This window comes from Trachinotus anak, unplaced genomic scaffold, assembly GCF_046630095.1.
Source record: "Trachinotus anak isolate AG129_WGS33_773 ecotype Australia unplaced genomic scaffold, CSIRO_AGI_Tana_v1 ptg000015l, whole genome shotgun sequence".
In the NCBI taxonomy this organism is placed as follows: domain Eukaryota; kingdom Metazoa; phylum Chordata; class Actinopteri; order Carangiformes; family Carangidae; genus Trachinotus; species Trachinotus anak.
Window position 1 is genome coordinate 117,501 of NW_027273866.1, and position 11,123 is coordinate 128,623.

The 11,123-nt window shown below is 42.2% G+C and overlaps 1 protein-coding gene across 1 annotated transcript in view; it reads right to left on the reverse strand.

The window, feature by feature from the left end:
• nkx2.2a (NK2 homeobox 2a) overlaps positions 1-3,618 on the reverse strand; it is a 16,033-nt gene extending 12,415 nt beyond the window's left edge. Inside the window, exon 1 of the mRNA XM_071498745.1 lies at positions 3,477-3,618. The gene's annotated coding sequence lies outside the window, so the exon portion shown is untranslated. The remainder of the gene's footprint in view (positions 1-3,476) is intronic.
• Between the last annotated feature and the right edge of the window lie 7,505 nt (positions 3,619-11,123).

An 11,123-nucleotide genomic window follows, 5' to 3' on the forward strand; every position in this document is an offset into this window, starting at 1 on the left:
GTGATTATCTGTACAGGTTTGATGTGATGAACTTTCTGGAGAACAATGTGAGAGATTTTTGGTGCATATACAAGTGCACCTGACACACAGGCCTGAGTTAAATATTTCCCCGGACAGGCCGAATTAATCACAAGTCTCAACATCCCACAAAGGCTCCATTGAGCAGATCGGGGCTATATGGACAAACTGGAGCTGCGCCTGAGCCTCTATAAGGGAGAGAGAGGTTACTGACCTGATCCACTAAATCCGACATGTGAAGGGACATCCAGCCCGTGAAGGGACATCCAGCCCGCAGCAGACACCCAGAGAGCTTTACGCACCACGGAGGAATGGCCCAGGCTGCAGCCTCTGTGCGCATCTCATCGGGACCCTCACTTGGCCCATGCAGGACATTATTTCACTGAGACTTATTTAGTGCCTCAAAAGTGTGTGGAGCCAAATCAGGATATGTTAGAGCACGCAGGCTTATCACTCGTGTCATGCTGCTTTGCCTTTGCCTGTGTGTGGCACAGTGACAAGGGGGGAGTCACAGTGGGTTTGGTGACGGTGCACGGGAGCGCACTGGGCTGCAGACTGTGGCCAGTTGCTGGGGATGTACTATTTGATCAATTGAGCCGAGGGTTTCGGCAAGAAGAGGTAAATGTGCACAGGCTAAGTGGACGCACTCCACTTGGAGAGCCTATCGCTCTGTGTTTACCTGTTTACTTTCTCAGGTAGTTCAAACAGGCCGCTTGCCTTTTCACTCTGACAGTGGCCAGTATGCAGACTGGGTTTTGCAGAGCGGGACGAGTTAACTGGACCAACACCGGAAAATGTTCACAGTTCAGTGAATCAGCCCAGGATGCGTTCAGGCTGCGTTTATGTACAAAATTAATCTAGTGTAAAAAAGACGTGGTGGGTTTTGAGACTTTGTTTTTGTTCCAGCGGGATGAAGTATTATTATTATTATTATTACTATTATCATTATTATTATTATTATTATCATTGTTATTATTGTTGTTGTTGTCATTATTATTATTATTGTTATTATTATTGTTTTTCAATATTTTTTGTCATTATCAGGAACGTAATTTGTAAGTCATGAACTGTCCAGTTTATCCTGTTTTTAACTGTTGCAAATATGTTTGGACACCACTGGTTTTCCCTTTCCGTCCTCAGTCTGGATTGTGTCTTTTGTGAAATGTTTGTGTGCGTACGTGTGTGTGTGTGTGTGTGTGTGTGTGTGTGTGTGTGTGTGTGTGCGCGTGTGTGTGTGCGTGTGTGTGTGTGTGTGTGTTGGGAGGTGTTAAACCGAGGGAAGATGTAGCAAAGAAGGGCCTCAGAGCTGCAGATGCATCAGGATTTAAAGGACAATACGGGGCGCAGAGCCGCTGCTTCCCATCACCCGCTCATTTGAGTCCAGTTGACACTGAATCTTCAGATGTGACACTATAACCAGACTTTCTAATAGTATTTCTCACTGTGCGTAAAACTCCACACTACACATACACAAGACCAACCTTTTTATTTGATCATTGCAGCTGTAATTAGGCTATCACCAGTTTCACCAGAGCTTCCATTTTAATATTATAAGCAACGGAGCTGACTGGCTCATTATTAAAGCTCGTTACATTTTTCTGATCCCAGCTTTGCAATCAAACGTACAGCAGAATGGACTCGTCTGAAAACAATTAATTTTTCGGATGAACCCCAAAAAAAACGGGCCCCGTCTGATTAATTATAATTCCCTCCTAAAAATGCATGCCCACGATTGTCCCCAAATAAGTGAAGAAAGAGCTTTTTATATCCTTGATTAAATAAATCTTTCGATTGAATGCACAAATAAGAATGCCGCAGGAGAATCCATAATAATGTTGATCATTGCTTCCCTTTAATCGCTGAATTTCAGCGTGTTTGGACGCCTCAGGCAGGGAGTTAGTCTTTGATAAAGGTAACCCCGCCTGCCTCAGGGTGTCCATGATAAATGTACAGAGTGACAAGACCGATTTCCTCCCTCTATGATTAAAAGCCTATATATAATATGCAGGTAAAGCCGGGTCCGGTTTATTTATGGGGCTAAGCCATGGCCCGGGGAGACTTGGCTTGAGGGTAGAAATCATTTTGGAGCCCGTTTGATTTTCTGTCTTTCTTTCTTTCTTTCGTTTTTTTTAATTCTTTTTTTTTTAAATTTTATTTTACAGAAATCCAGTCACCTTTCCCTCCCAGGCAAAAAGTCTTTATTCGTCTCCTTTCCTCTAATGATTAAACATGTCAGGGCGAGATTATAGCAGTGCGCCCATGCCCCGAGGAGATGCCTTCATTTGTTAAACCACCAGTTTATTTGTAACGGTGAATTTCATGCCACGCTGTGCCATTCGCCTTAATCTTTTTTCTGTGTAAGACGAATTGCTAAAAAGGGGTTATTATTTTTTAATCACTTCCCTTTTCTGTATCGCACTGACATTGGCAGGGAGGAGGGAGAGATGGTCTGAATCTCTGGAACTTCTTCACATAAATCAAAAGAGACAACTATTATTCGTAAATGTGTTAAGACTTATTAATGTTTCTTGAATAACAAAATAAATAAAATACTAAATAAATAAATAAGTCATCCTCTCCAGGAGCACCTGATCTGGCCCGCTCTAGATGGCACAAGTACAGACAACTTGTCCTCCTTGTTAGTCAGCCTGTGTGTAAGTGCAGTAATAACATTAACAGCTGTTGACATCTGTAGAGCTCTAGCGGTCTCTACCGGCACATTTAAGAAACAACAGGGGGTGCTCATTGTGTGCAGCCAATTAGACAACTTCTAATAACCAATACTGATGAGAATAAGCAGAGGAATCAGATAGTTATATGATATAAGGACTAGTAAGTATTCTTTTTTGATACTTCAGCTGCAAGCAAACACACATTATCCTCATCAGTGTCCACTAGAAGATACACAGATGTTCTTCAGTTAATGAGGCAGTAAGTGAGCGCAATATTTATGGAAGATGTTGCAGTGCATTATTTATAATGTGTGTATTTTTTTTTCCTGGCAGGTAATTTTTTTTTTTTTTTTTTTTTTTACATGAAAACAACTTCTCAGACTAAACACACTTTTATAATATTGCTTTCCCTTATTTCCAAGCAATGTAGGTATTCATTCTCCTGGCTGAGCTCGGACATGAGGGTGCAGGCCACTCACGATGTGCCTGCGCGGAGATAATGTTCAACCAAGCCTGGACTGCCCACGTCAGTGTGTAACGACCACCAACTAAACGCGCAGGGCCGCACTTTGAATAACCATCTTATTTTAAACAATCTAAAAAGAAAAGCACTGAGATCAGGGTCATTCTGCATTCAAAGACCATGAGGTGAGCGCATTCGGCTGCGCATACAACTGCAGCAAAAGGAAATAAGCAGTCTCTATTGAGCAGTTAAAAAAAAGAAAAAGAAAAGAGAAAAGAAAAAAACAGAAAATACTGTATGCAGACTGACTGGAGCATCCTTACCTAGACTGGAGAGGGGGCTGAATGTGTTGCCAGCGTTAAGACAGCGCGCAGAGTTAATGAAATATCTCCAAATGGGAGTCAGGAGTGCGTGCAGAGATAAGCCTGATGTGGTTTATATACCCAGAAAGCAAGTGCTCCTTCTCTCATATTGTCCAAGAGCGTTTGCATGGCTGGCCAAGTGGCTCTGCTCTTGCTGACTCGCTAACATTGCTTGGTGTTTGTTTTCCCCTTGCTATGACGTGAGACAAAATATTGGCCATATGTTCATCGGCAATAAATTGGTCTTGAGCGCAAACACAGCTCCCTGAGGACGGTGCTTTTAACCCATGCAACTAGTTTTCTCTCTTTGGGATGTTTTTGGGACACGAAACTATCTGGTGTGAAACTTAGGTGAGTGATAATGTCACAACAGGCTGTTTAGGAGATAATTGTGCGCCTGTGGAAGAGCTGCTGGCTGATCTTTATACTGCGACCTATTATTCCTCACACAGGGCGCTCTAATAAATCGCTTGGTAACCAAGAAGCAGCCCTGGCCAAAGAGCAGATGTGGCATGTTATCCACGCCACAGTTGCGTTTACATTAGATACCCTGATACAATGATTGATAGCCAAGGTCACAGTAATTCACAATGATTCGGGACCCGGGCATCTCCCATGAGGCAGGCGACTAACACATAATGTTTGCCACATAGATCCACATGTGTCGACACGGAAAACACCCGCAACTGTGTGAGTTAAAGCCGCAAACGAGGAGAGGAAAATGTCATTATCAACGCACAGGCAGAGTTCTAAACAGCTGCAGACATAGGCCACTTTAAAAGGGCGCAAAAAGAACCCACATTCGTACAGATACTACTACTACTACTACTACCACTACTACTACTACTACTACTACTAATAATAATAATAATAATAATAATAATAATAATAATAATAATAATAATAATAGGCCAATACAAAATATTTTATGTCTGCTCTTTAGCATATTATTTCTACCCTTTAATACACTTTGACACTTCGTGTAAAATATAGAGTTAAAAAAAAGAATAAAAAAATAAATAAACTACAGGCTAATAGGCTAAGCTTCATGCTTACTTGGATCATTAAATGAAATAAATAACACACACACACACACACACACACACACACACACACACACACACATACACATAATCACTTACTTATTTGTATAAGTAAATATATATATTAATATATAATACTATAACACTATAATAATAATATAGTATCCATTGTGTGGCAATATGACTACATAAGAAGATATCATAAGAAGCTATGTAGGTAATGATATATGAGTAAAGTGTGTTTGTAGAGAGGTGAGTGAAAAATTGAGAATTTCTTCTTCTCCACTTCGGCGTCATGTTGCACCACCTGCCTTAAACACAACTGTTAACAGAGAGGAAGAGCAATATTACACACTTTATTCTTCTGTAGACCTGCTTTCATAAAATCTCTTCAGCACATGTATTTACACCTGTTGCACGTACACTGGCAACATTTCCCTGTATAGAAAACCCCCTCTCCTGTATCAAAGGTTGTAATCTGGTTGGTGTAAGGATGATGACAGGGAATGCCAGTAATTGTTGAGGAAGAAAGCAATATGAGGCAAACACCAGTTGTGCTATTATGACACCTCGGAGGGTTGGATAACTTAAATCAAGACAATGATTTTATTGTGGGCAGCCTGGAATCTATGCATGATAATAATAGTGTTGCCTAGTAGAGCAGGAGCGACCATCAATCAATAGAGAATACATTACTGATGGGTTTTGTGCGGGGCCACTTTGCTGATGAAAGACAGAGATTATCCTCCCTGCCATCACTGTGTTCAAGAGTATCACTAAGACGTAGAGAATACAAATAAATAAATTGGCCTCATACCTTGTTTGAAATTCCACATTAAGGCAAAGTAGTTAGTTAGAGTTGGAATGTATTCATGAGGTTCAGACGAATGAGAAAAAGCTTCCCACTCAGCCACTCTGTGAATACCCTTGTGCTGTTTGAGATTTGCCACAAGTGCTCTGGGTGCTAAATACAAGACCTCCTGCAAAAGGATGGGTAAGATAGGCCCTGCTGGTCAAGCTATTATCAATCCCTGGCCTAAAGCTTGATGACTAAGATACTTCAGATGTAGTTAACGGCTGCGTAAGGACACTGATGGCACGGCATTCTGAAATCAATCAGTTCAAGTTTTAATGTATCGACCACTCGAGGAGAACCAAAAGAGGGAGAGCTTCTCGACACACAAATGCCAGGGAGACGGGGCTGATTTTCATGGAAGATACACTTTTAAAAAAAGTTTAATTAAACCTGAGGGCTCACTTGTACGGCGGAGGCTCATACATGATGATAGCCAGTCCTATCAGTTTGAGAGGCTTAGCAATTTTTCTTCACAAATGCATGCACTTAGAAAGGTTTAGCATTTGATCACCAAGCTCTCAGTGTTAAGGCGAGTGAATGGGTGTTTTTAGCCCCTCGAGAGATGTGAGGCAAAGTAGAGGAGATGAGTTGTTTTCCAACAAAGTGTCCAGGGCTACTCACCGATGAATATTACCATTTCTTAAATGACAACAGTGCATTGTGAATTTGAGGAGGTGTGGAATGTAGGGTGATCGGTCTTAACATTTTTGCCCTGCTGGAGAGGAAGAGAAGGGCGGGAACAAATAGTGTGAAAGTGGTGAGTCGTGTCAAAGTGTTATCTGAGTGAACAAAAAAAAAAAAAAAAGTTGCTTTCAAGCGCTCATGAAATGTTTGTTATTTCCATCAAAATATCAGATTTATGGGTTGCATGGAAGGGTTCTGTGGGCATTACTTGACATGAATAACTTTAGGCTTGAATACCACTTTTCCAGTGCTAAGCATCTGGTGCAAGGCCAGTGCTTGGCCTTGGAGAGCCATATAGCTGTTTGTAAATCCTGCTGCTGAGGCTAAGGGCCAGAAACACACTACTTAGCTGACACATTCTGTGAGCATTTTCGCCCCTGTGGCATGTGGGTACAAAACAAATGTCCCAGTCAAGGTCAGTCGCTTGAAAAGCTTTGAGCTTCAAATAATAATGAAAAATTGATCCAATCAAAATTTTCACTTATGTCGACTGAGTCAGGCACCATCAGAAAGGTCAGCTAATGTGGATGTTATAGCCACTGATGTGAAAGCTGGGGCATAAATGAAGAAACTGGTCGTATCCCTCACACATGAAGCATGGACCAGGTGTATGACTGCGAGGCTGCTTTCCTCAGCGGCTGAATGTGTGGAGGGAGCATTACGCTGTTGTAGAAGTAGACATAGTATGTCAGTGTATTAAACAAGAAGGTCAATTGAGAGGGTCACTTCCAACATTGTGGACAACTGCAATCTACCAAGGTGAAAGTGGAGGAGCGGTATCAAATCACAGTTCTGACCACCTCAACAATAAGGTCTTTCCCTGCTGGAGAGGTTTTTCAAACGGGTTGAGAACCAAATCATGTGGTGAATAAAACCTAGCACTGAGGAGCAGTACACCTTCAAATGGAGGGGCGGCAACAGTCTCTCAAGGTAGCCACACTGTGTTAATCTGCAGAGCCATATTGACTAAGAAACACAGAGAGCAACAATCAGGATGCTTTAGTCTTCCGAAACTGCCACCATTTTTTTTTGAGACAATAAATCATAACATGAGTCAAGGACATATCATTGCAAGGTGGGTGAGTGTGTCCTGGCCTTCACTCCAGCTGCACAGAACAGCTCTGGAGCAAAGATTCAAAAGCTTTGCAAGGATATCGACTGTTTCCTTCAGCAGTGGGTCCACAGTGAAGTAAAGAAGGAAAAGTATAATTCTCATATTTGAATAGTTTAGGATGGACAAAACATGTTGAATCAGAGGGGGGATGTCTCAAGGTCAATTTTTTTTCTCACAGATGCCTCTTGCTGAAAGATACATATTGTATTTAATATCCCTCAAGCATACTCTATTCAGGAAGCTTTACAATCTGACTTACTCCACAGACAGTAATGTTTGTATATGAATGTTTCTCAGAGTAACAGAAATAACAAGCAGGAATCATCAGTGTAGAGGAAGAGCCTGCGATGTTCAGTGAGGTTTTGCTGCACAGCTACTTGAACTGGAGAACTGTCATGGCCGATGAGCTGAATATCATGTGGGTGTACATGCACACTTTAACTTAGCTGTCTCTGTGAAACTGCCATTTACTTCAGTGCTGTACTGAAGTCACATCTGCTAAGATATTTAATAACAGATTTAAAGACAGCATTTGGAATTAGATATAAAAGACAGTGTTAAAGGTGTAACATTAGCTTTGGTTCCACTATACTGAGCAGGAAAACGTTTCTTTGCTTTGAATCAGTTATTACAAAATAATGGCCAGTCATCACACACTGAAGGCCAAGCTTTGCTGAGAGTAGGTGTGTGCAGAGTTGAATGTGGAACAGTGTTCGTGTGCATCCATGTTTGCGGCTGCACGAGTTTCTCTCTGTGTGTTTGTGTGTCTGCATGTGTGCAGGGAAAGTCCCTATTTGAGTACAGTATTTGAGTGAACGTCCCATCAGGATATGTAACCTAAACAACACAATGGAGAGAAACAGAAGGGCTTAGGGGTATGAAACACTCACCTTGAACCAGGCTGCTCCTTGCAGACACAAGAATTACCCATCTGCACATTTCTGAAGCCTTTTGATTAACAATGTGTCCAAAATGAAAGACGAAAGGGAGAAAACACAATTTAGTCATTTCAATGGCTTTCTGCAGATGGGTTGCCACCATATTTGGATAATTAACGTGTAGATATCTTCTTTATACTGGGCCCACGATGGCAATTAACATGTTTTGTGGAGAGGTGAAAACTTTTTTCGAGGCAGTGAAGATGGATGGAAATGCATTTGAGGGGGTCACAAAAATGGGCCTCTATTCTTCGCGCTAAAAGGATGCTTTTATAAGGTTATAGCAATTGAGGAATAAAACCCCAAGGGCAAATAAATGATAAAGAACTCATCTTTAATTGGCAATCTTTTTGGTTCGTATAAATACCACTCCAAATTTCCTATCCACATTTTCATTGACTGCATGGCAAGTCTCTCTTGAACTAGAATTATGAAAGGCGAAAGGAGTCACAATGCTGACCAAAAAGCACAACTCTATCTCTGAGCAAGCCAAAGGTATACAAATTGCCCACTATCTGTTCACCATGATATTATGCAGTTCAATGAGAACTGTAATTGCCTGAAAATTGTTTAAAAGATGCATCATGTAGTTTTAGGGAAACCTTCATTCGGGAACCGAATGACTTTCCTGTCACCTGTTTGAGTAAGTACATCCTGGCAGAGACAGGACAAGCTGGGATGATGTCTAAACCATGTTGGAAATCCAAAATACACTATGTGATTACCTCAAAGTTGTGCTAATATGTCAGAGTTGCCTCTGAATTTCCAAGGCTGTCTTTTTAGAAACTTACTTTCTGAATCAATTTGGCTGTGCACTAATGGTTTGTTTATCCAGCATTTGTGGTGATGTTTGTGTGTAAGCCATGGCCAGGGCCCTCCTCTCCTAGACCTCTCTCTGTCGCCACCTAATGGTAGGAGTGAGTGTTATTCTGAGCTCTGGAGCCCAGCTGAGGAAAAGTGTGCACCAACACATCCTCCCTCTCTCAGGTAATTATGTCTTTTATCTAGGAGACACATACAGCTACTTTAACATTGGATATCCAGCCGTCCTAATGGCCCATTATTCAAATAAATGGGGGAAACACTGTGGGGTTGGTGACCCCCTCCGTGCGGCAGGGCCCTCCATCCAGGCACACCTGCTGAGACAAGGTAACGTTTATCACTGACACCTTCACAGGACAGAAACAAAATGGCAGGCGAGGTCAGCGGTAAGGAGCACACTGGGCCTGTCATATTGCAAACATATCCATTTGGTACAGCTCTACTCTTGTGGTTGCCAGGCTACTGCCTAATATATGGTGACTGAGTGTGCGTCAGGAAAACAGAAGTAAGATGTTGACTTTGAGATAAGTACCTCTTCAAATTAAACAGCACCATCACATTGCATTCAAAATAACATTTCCAAAGGTCAACTTTAAATGGTCCCCATTTGGCAAAAAAAAATCCCTGTGTTCTTCAACTCACTAAATCATCAAATTTGCATACCAGTTACGTTAGTTAGTGGCTTTTAATTATTTATGTTTTAATTACACAGAATGAAGGGGATAATATCACTGTAAGGCAGTTTTTTAGCGTGTGCGCCTCAGTCATCGGCACACTCGGATGTCACCTTATTAAAGTACACAAAAAGATAATTATGTCCAGCTCTGTCTAAACATTGCCATGGTGCTGCACTAGAGAATCATCGCTGAATTGGACACAGGAGAGGGTTAGACCTCTTATGATTAATGTGCTTGGTCACACACACTCAGGAGTGGTAAAGGCATGTCAACTCCCTCTCTCTCTCCCGCTCTCCTCCAGAGTCAAGGGTCAGCAAAATTGTTTTGATGGCCATGATTGTCGCATCAGCCAGACTTATCATGCAGTCAGCTCACCCACGGACTCCGGAGTGCAGAGCCAGCCAGCTGACATGCAGCTGAAGAAGACACGCCCTCTTCCCAAAAGCCACCATGTCTGCATGAGTGCAGCAGTTGGAAATTAACAAAGGCATAGAGGGTTGTAGATAGACACATAGAAACCCACATATAGAGACAGATATTGTACACTGCCACAGTCGGCTATTCGGGTGATATGTGGGCAGATATATATGTATAGACAGAGTCAGTGATGGGAGGGGGGGGGGGGCAAGAAAAGCTGTGAGTCTACATTTGCAAGACTCATTCCCACAAGCTCTCCCACGAAACACCCATCACCTGGATAGGTCCTCCTGAATAGAGTTGCTGATGTCATTTGAGAGATGGTATTGATTGACCAAGGGGCAGCAAAGGCCAATGCAATTAAGAGACAAGAAAACATACAGCGTTAAAGACTGTGTAAATAAAAGGGACTCTGCAGTAGGGCCAGACAAAGGGCAGTTCAGGGCCCATTCAGGAGCCCCTTGTTCGCTGTTGGCCTGGGGTCTTCTCTAAGGACTGAGGGTCTGGGTGGGAGGCCTGGGGGAGGTGGCGGAGAAGAGAGAGGCTGTGTGTGGGTGTCCGGAGGGATAAGGGCAGAGGGTGTTGCTAGGCTGTCTCTGAGAGGTCGATGAGAGCTTAGCCCTCCCTGCGTCCAGAACTATCAGGTGATCACGGATGATCTGCATCTCAAGGAGGGGGCTGTTGAGAGGAAGACGCTGTATTTTTATAGGCCTCTATCTGGTTTGCTTTGCTGCCCTTATTACTCACTTCCTTCCGTTCTCTGTCGCTCACCCTCTCTGAGTATACTGTAGACTGAGTGGTTTCTATAACAAATTAGATACTTTGACTTTGGATCAAATACATCACTGAGTACACTGTCGTTTTTTATTATTATGTGCTCTTTAGCTCGCCAGTCTACTTCTATATACATTTCAATCATCATTGTTTCTCAATCATTTTTCAACAGCAAAACTGGGGCTTTGCCTTTAATAGGAGGTAAGTGCTAAAGGTTTTTTGAGATAATTCTGGTAAAAACAAATGTATTCAGTTTTAAAATCACTACAACTGCAAGAGTTTT